Raw genomic sequence first — 8,449 nt, 5'->3', positions numbered from 1 at the left:
TTTTTTGTTTGTATCAAATATGTGATTAGTAGTTTCAAGCAGAGAATCGCCCCCATAGTTTAGACCTTATTTTTTTAGGTTTAATTTTTTGTGCGTTCATGCACAATAGTGTCTCTCGCTCATGCGTGTCTATCGGCAATGTTGGTGTGGTGGATTTTTTGATGATGAAACTTGTTTTTTTGCTTGTAGGTAGATTCACTTATCTCGATAAATAAAGCTCCGCTTTTATGTGCCACTGTCAAGTGTCATTCAGATTTTCCCCCTTCTATTGCTATTTATTTTGAGGTTCTTTCCAGTAAAGATTGTTTTGCAACTAGTAGTACTAAATTTCTTTTAGTAGGTCAAGAGACTGAAGATGAAGTGTGTTTCTCCGTTGAATTGTACAGCAAGTAGTTTTTTATCAACACCTTTTTTTATGTTTGTGCTTACTTATTGATACATTTTTACACCCCCTCTGTACAGAGAGTATAGTGCATTTTTTTACACCATATGTTCATGAGTAGGTGACAAGACAGACGTGTGTTTAGGGTTTTTGCTAAGTTGACATTCTTTTTTGTCTTTTAGGATATAAACCTCTGCTAGTTATCTATTTTTTGACACATTTTTTTGTTTTTTTAATCTGGTGAGTGCTATCATTTATATTGTTCTTTACTGGGATATTTTTTGGTGTCTCAAGAAGTGCTTCTCTCATATCCCCTCATACACATTACTAAAGCCATTAGCAAGAGTGATTCAATTCACTTGTTTTGTTTTATTCTAATCGACATTAGTAGGTCGAAGAATATGATTTTGCTGAAACATTACTTTCGTGAAATCAGATCCATGTTTTTGAAGCTTATCTTTGAACTCAAATCCCCTCAAATGTATTATTGGGCCATAACTAGGATTTGTATAGCCCTTTTGTTTGCTTTACTTGGTTGCAACTCGACTTCCATTTTTGTTGTGCGGGGAGAGGCGCTAGTTGCATGTCCCACAATGTGCACGCAACTGCATGTCTTATAACTTGGTATCAACTAGGGGACCTTTGTTTTGTCGAAGGGGGCTACGTCGAGAGAGATGGGACCCAGTTGCATGTCCTAGGCGTGCAACTGCATGTCTTATAACTTGTTTGCAATTTGACTTCCATTTTTGTTGTGCGGGGAGAGGCGCCAGTTGCATATGCCACAATGGGAACGCAACTCCATGTCTTCTAACTTGGTATCAACTAGGGGGTCTTTGTTTTGTCGGAGGGGACGACGTAGAGAGAGATGGGGCCCAATTGCATGTCCCACACTAGGTGTGCAACTGCATATCTTCTGACTTGGTCGCAACTGCATGTTTTATAGCGTGGTTGCAACACGACTTCCATTTTTGTTGTGTGGGGAGAGGCGCCAGTTGCATGTCCCACAATGGGCATGCAACTCCATCTCTTCTAACTTGATCACAACTGGGAGGACATTTGTTTTGTCGGACCCTTGTTTTTTCGGAGGGGGCGGCGTCGAGAGAGATGGGGCCCAGTTGCATGCCCCACACCAGGCATGCAACTGCATGTCTTCTAACTTGGTCGCAACTGCATATCTTATAACTTGGTTGCAACTCGACTTTCATTTTTCTTGTATGGGGAGAGGCGCCAGGTGTATGTTCCACAACGGGCACGCAACTGCATGTCTTTGAGCATCGTCACAACTCACAACTACATGTCTTATAACTTGGTTGCAACTCAACTTTCATTTTTTGTTGTACGGCGAGAGGCACCAGTTGCATGTCCCACACTAGGCACACAACCGCATGTCCTATAATTTGGTTGCAACTCGACTTCCATTTTTGTTGTGCGGGGAGAGGCGCCAGTTTGCATGTCCCACAATGGGCACGCAACTCCATGTCTTCTAAATTGGTCGCAACTGGGTGACCTTTGTTTTGTCAGAGGGGACGGCATCGAGAGAGATGGGGCCCAGTTGCATGCCCCACACTAGGCACACAACTGCATGTCTTATAACTTGGTTGCAACTGCATGTCTTATAACTTGGTTGCAACTCAACTTCCATTTTTTGCTGTACGGGGAGAGGCACCAGTTGCATGTCCCACACTAGGCACGCAACTACATGTCTTAGACCATGGTCGCAACTGGGATGGACTCTTGTTTGGTCGGAGGGGACGCCGTCGAGAGAGATGGGGCCAGTTGCATGTCCCACAATGGGCATGCAACTGCATGCCTTGTAACTTGGTCGCAACTTAGGGGGGCCCTTATTTTGTCGGAGTGGGCGGCAGCGAGAGAGAGGTGTCCAGCTGCATGTCCAACTATACTCATGCAACCGCATGTCTTCTAGCATGGTCGTAACTTAGTGTCTTCTAACTTAGTTGCAACTAGGCGCCTTTGTTTTGTCGAAGGGGCGGCGGCAAGAGAGAGGAGGACAACTAGTCATGCAATTGCAATCGCTTTCTCTTGGAGTATAACTACATGTCTTTTTACAAACATTTTTCGCAACTAGACTTTTTTGCTTGGTCGGAGGGGGGGGGGGAGCTCCCCCGTGAATCCCCTACCCTCACTATGTGTCACACGAGCACCATAACACCCACGTTTTCTGCCATGCCTGCAAACACAAATCAAGCACCCGGTCTCACAACCAGTTTGTGTTTTTTTCTTATTTTTTGAAATCATACAATTTTTTTCCTTTTCTTCTTTTGCATTTTTTGTTTTTCCAAGGATGAAGAAAGAAAAAATATATTTTTTTGTGTCTGATTCTGACAACGGCGCTCATTTTCTCATAAAAAGGATCATATTAAAGGAGAGAAGAGTTACTTGTCCAGATCCTCGGACACATTTTTAATGTTGTTGTGAAGGGAGTATGCTAGTAGGCACACAACTGCAAGCTTCGTCCCGACTGCAAGTGCATGTCTTCCAATAGTTACGCAATTGCATATGCGTCTCCTGATTGCAACTCCAACTTAGTACCGTTTTGTCCGGGTGAAGGAAGGCAATTGCAGTTGCTACTATGCACGCAAGTGCAAGTGTCGCCAGACTATAATTGCATGTCTTCAAAGAGAGTGCAACTCTTTGTTGTTTTGTGAGGGATGAGGGAAGATTCAAATCCGTATTTTAAATATTTACCATCAAACTTAATTGTTTTTTTCTTTTTTCAATATTTGCCATTAGGTGGCACACACGTCGGCCACATGAGTTGCTTTCTTCGTCTACCTAGTCGCACACATGTCAGCCACATGCAATTGCATGTCCTTGATCGAACACAATTACATATCGCACACAATTACATGTCATTCGCATGCAAATTACTTTTTCCCCTTCCAAAATAATATTGATTCCCATTTGCACACTAGTCGGACGCATATAGTTATTCGTAGGTACAAACAATTAAATTGTGCTCTTCTTTTTATTTTGTTTGTTTTTATTTTTTTCTTTGTTCCATTAAATATTCCTTTATCATTTAAAAATACAAAAAAAAATTGAAAAAAAACAGGATGACAAAAAAAGAAGGAACAGAGCATTAGCAATGCTAGGGTGAAAAATAAGAGCTACATTGTGTTGTATAGCAATACACCAACGGGACAATGTTCTACCAATTCCAGTAAAAAGCACAAATAAAAAAAAAATTAAAAAACAAACACAGGCACAACGAAGGGACAATGTCAATACAGTCCAACAGCAGCCCACGTGGCGAGCCAACGCAGGCCAACACAAAACGAACAGGGAAACTGACTCCAGGCATGCGAACGAATTTAAACGAGCGATCAATTTATTTATGACGTCAGTCGACTTAGACTTCACGAAGTCTAAGTCGACTGAGATCTAGACAGACCTATAGTATATATGTGGGTGTCGCTTCTCGTTTGAAACTTTGTTTCTTGTTTGATACTCCATGTACTGCCAAATCCACAAACGTAACCAAGAGGTCTGGGAAAAAAAATCTAAAAAAAATTATGAGATGGGTACAACATGTGTGTAAATTATATGGGCAATGGTAGGCATCGGTGGACTCGCCCAAATTTCGGCCGATTAACGCGCACATTGGATAAAAAGGTCTAAACATGCACAAAAAATAAACCGCACAGCCCGCCGGTCCAACGCGCCGCGCACTCCTGTCGGCCACCGGCGCCCACAGCGCTCGTCCTCGACTAGCCACGCCGCCCGCACTCGCCCGACACCACACTCCGTGTTGGATTTATAACGTAGATCAAATCTTCTTTTTTTTAAAGGGAAATCATGCCGCTTTATTTAACCGAAGCTAGGAATCTCGTCTGAAATTACATCTAAAATAAAGTCTGGTGGTGATCCCATTCACACCTCCGAACGGTTCTCACCTACACCTACTCTCGCAAGTTTATGAGCGGCTACATTCCCCGAACGTCGAACCCACGTCACTTTGGCCTCCTCCATAGAACTGAGCAACCCCTTGATCTCCTGCACCCAAGGCCTGGGAGCAGAAAGATCCCGTTCCTGGTTGTTAAGCTTCTGTACCAGTGCTAGACAGTCCAGCTCCACATGTGCTCGCCGTACTTTAGATCAATGCCATGCAGACTGCTCTTTTACAAGCTAGAACTTCCACCATCTCAGGATCAGTAATATTTGGAAAGAAGTGGCATAGCCCTGCTTAGAACGTCGTGTGGTGATCTCGAAGGACCGCCCCACCTCCTCCTTTCTCCCCATGCCTGGAGACCGCGCCGTCGAGTTGATCTTTACCCATCCAACTGCAGGAGGTTCCCACCGCTGGATGATCTTTGGCTCCGGTTGTGACGCCCTCATCTCATGAGATGTTCTCCAATCCGTAATCTGCACCTGCACTGTAGCTATTATTTCATGTGGTTGTGCTATTTTCCTCCCATCTCTAGCCTCATTTCTTGCTAGCCAGAGGCCGTATACTGCCTGGAGCATCACTTCCTTCTCGTCGCCAGAAGCCCGCGCAAACCAGTCAAGCAACCAGGAGGCTAGGGCGCTTTGTGTTTCAATATGCCGTGGTGGCAACTCCAGAGTCCAACCCGTCTGCACCCTCAATTGCTCCCAGAATAAGACTGAATGTTGGCAGCCCCAGAATCTATGCTTCATAGTCTCTTCATAGGCACACACCACACAAAAAGCGCCCGGCTAGATCCTTCGTCGATGAAGCTCTGCACCCACAGCAAGTCCATTTCATATCATGCGCCACATATGAATTTTGACTTTACCAGGGGCACTCGTTTCCCACAGTGCCAAGTACCCCTTGTGCTTTGCTACCGAGCTCGAGGACTCCGGCTGTCCGGTCCTCGCTCTATTCGTAGACATCCTCAGGTGATATGTGGACTTGACCGAGAACACACCATTCCTTGTATAATTCCATGCAAGGAAATCATCTGTGTGCAGTCCTCCTATAGCAATCTGTTTCACGTCCGCTGCATCATCCCCCGAAAACATCGCATCGACCACCTCCTCATTCCAGGTCATCCCGTCAGGGTTCAGCAAATTAGCAACCTTGGTGATGCCCTGCATATACACTTGACCGAGAGGTTTTGTGCTACCGCTGCAGGGTATCCAGGGGTCGTGATGAATGTTGATATTCGCCCCGACCCAACTCTCCATATAAGGCCTTCTCAAAGTAAATCTCGACCATGCAGAATACTTCGAAAGGTGAACGAGCCGGAAGCTGGGCAAGAGGCAGATAGGATCGTGCCATCCTTGATGTACCGGGCCTTGAGTACTCTAGCACAAAGAGAGGTCGGGACTTGCAGAATGCACCATGCTTGCTTGGCCAACAAAGCTTGATTAAAGGCCTCATAATACCTAAACCACATACCTCTGTCCCTCTTGCTTGCGCACATCTTCTGCCATGCTATCCAATGGACCCTTCTCTCACCATTCATTGCACCCCACCAGAATTTAGAGGAGATCGAAGTCAGGTTCCGGCACATCTTCTTCGAGAGGTGAAAACAACTCATGGTGTAAGTCAGAGTCGCTTGCAACACAGATTTGACAAGAACTTCTCTAGCTGCTTTAGACAAACCTTGCCCTTTGAGCACTCAGTAACATGCTAGAACGTGCCATCCTTTGATCTCGCAACTAGTGTTGGAAGACCCAAATACCGTTCACTAAGCGCTTCCGACTGAATCCCCACCGCTTGTTTCATCTGTTCCTTCATCCTATCATTACTCCCTCTTCCAAAGAAAATGGAAGATTTCTGCAGGTTTACTTTTTGACCTGATGCTTTTTCATACTTGGTGAGGATCTGTTTTAGGGTCTCCATGTTCTCCTTTGTGCCCTCTAGGAAAACTATACTGTCATCTGCAAACAGGAGGTGAGTTACATGGGGGCCAGTGCTCCCGAACTTCACTCCCATTAAAAGTTTATCATTCTGAGCCCTCTTAAGGAGTGCCGAAGACCCCTCTACACAGAAAAGGAACAAGTAAGGTGACAAAGGGTCGCCTTGTCTTAGACCGCGAGAGGGTAAAAGACTCCTCGAGATCCCGCCGTTAAGTTTAACCGAGAAGCGTGCCAAGGTAACACACCTCATGATCATGGAAACCCAATGAGGGGCAAAGCCGAACTGTGTCATAACCTGATCTAGGAAAATCTGCTCCACCCTGTCATATGCCTTCATCATATCCAATTTGATCGCACATAAACTATTCTTCCTTTTCCTCTGCCGAATAGCATGCACACACTCGTATGCCACCAACACATTGTCAGTGATCAACCGCCCTGTCACAAAAGCGCTCTGTTCTTCAGAGATAAGGAGAGGAAGTATACCCTTCAATCTGTTTGCCAAAACCTTCGTAGCTATCTCGTACGAAACGTTACATAAATTGATAGGGCGAAACTGCGAAAGTAACTCCGGTGAGTTCACTTTCGGGATCATAACAATAACCGTATCATTGAACTCAGCAGGGGTCATTGCCCCATTAAGAAAATCGCGCACTGCCGAGCACACATCACTCTTTACCAACGACTAGTGTCGTTGATAGAAGAGAGCAGGCAGGCTGTCCGGCCTCGGTGCCTTCGTCGGCCCCATTTGAAACAGCGCAACTTCAATCCCCTCATCGGAGATAGCAGCTGTTAGTTTGCAATTCATGTCGGCCGAGACCAAATGATCAATGTTTTCTAATAATACTTGTGCATCAACCAAGCCCTCTGATGTGAACAAGGATTCATAGATCTTGACTGCCATTTCTCTCATCTCTTCGTCAACCATGCATCTCGTACCATCGTCTCTGTGTAGCGCACGGATAGTATTCTTCCTCTTGCGGTGCAAAGCCTTCTGAAAATACTTGGTGTTCTGGTCGCCAGCCCGCAGCCAGTCCACACGCGAGCGCTATCGGTACAGCAGCTCCTCCCTCGCAGCTGCTCCTCAATATCCCGGACCTCCAGTGAGGATCCGATGTGTCCACTCTGCTCCATGCGTCTTGACTTTTGCTATTTGTCTCCGAATGGACCAGAACACCTCTCTAGCCCACTGCTGCATGCTTCCCATCATCTTACTCAACTTTTCCCAAACCCCCGCCACTATATTTTCATTCGTCCCAGCAGCTGACCATGCTTGGGCGATCATAGCATCATACTGTTCATGCCTTGCCATGCTTCTTCAAACTGAAATGGGCGCGGTCCTTTTTCCCTCGCGTGTGGAGCTGTCTCCAACGCTCTTACAAGGATTGCTTGGTGGTCAGATTCCTCCGTCACAAGATGTTCAACATGAGTCTCCGGGAACAGGTTCAGAAAGTTATCAAATCTTCGGAGTGTAGGTTCTACGTGTAAAGCTAGCATGCAAGCAGCTAATTAATTGATCTACAATACCACATGCATGACGAGCTAGCTTCAACTGGATTCGAGTTGTCGTTGGAAACTCTAGCGGAAGCTCTCGTAGGCAGATCTGGGCTAGCTACAATAAAATCACTCGATGGCTGCAACTTTTTTGCACGCCGGTTGTAGCTTTTGGGCTCGTCGGTGGTAGCTTTTTTCTCACTGGTTGTAGCTTTCGTGCTCGACGGTTGTAGCTATTTTCATCGTCGGTCACAGCTTCCGTGCTTGTTGGTTACAACTTTTTTCATGCCGGGTTGTAGCTATGAATTGCATGGTTATAGCTTCGCCATCACCGGAAGAAACATCATCGTCGGTTGTAGCATTTGTCTTCACTAGTTCCAGCACCCGCCAACGCCGATTTTAGCTTCCGTGGAAACACAAGCCTCTATAAAGTTTTTTTCTATTGCCGGTCATCAGTTGAAGCTTTTTTTATCTACAGTTGAAGCTTTTTATATCAATGGTTGTAATTTTTTCTGTTGCACACTGTCTGGTTGAAGCTTTTTTCATCTAGGGTTGACGCTTTTCCGTCAACGGTTGAATTTTTTTCGTTGCATAGTGCTTGATTGAAGCTTTTTTTTAATAGGGTTGAACCTTTTTCTGTCAACAATTGCAGCACTGGCCGCCCCCAGCTTCCGCCATATCTGCTTGAAAATTTTCATGGACGGTTTTAGCTTTCTCAGGTGCTGATTG

Source organism: Triticum dicoccoides, chromosome 3A, assembly GCF_002162155.2.
Source record: "Triticum dicoccoides isolate Atlit2015 ecotype Zavitan chromosome 3A, WEW_v2.0, whole genome shotgun sequence".
Classification (NCBI taxonomy): Eukaryota; Viridiplantae; Streptophyta; class Magnoliopsida; order Poales; family Poaceae; genus Triticum; species Triticum dicoccoides.
This window is presented reverse-complemented; position numbering follows the sequence as displayed.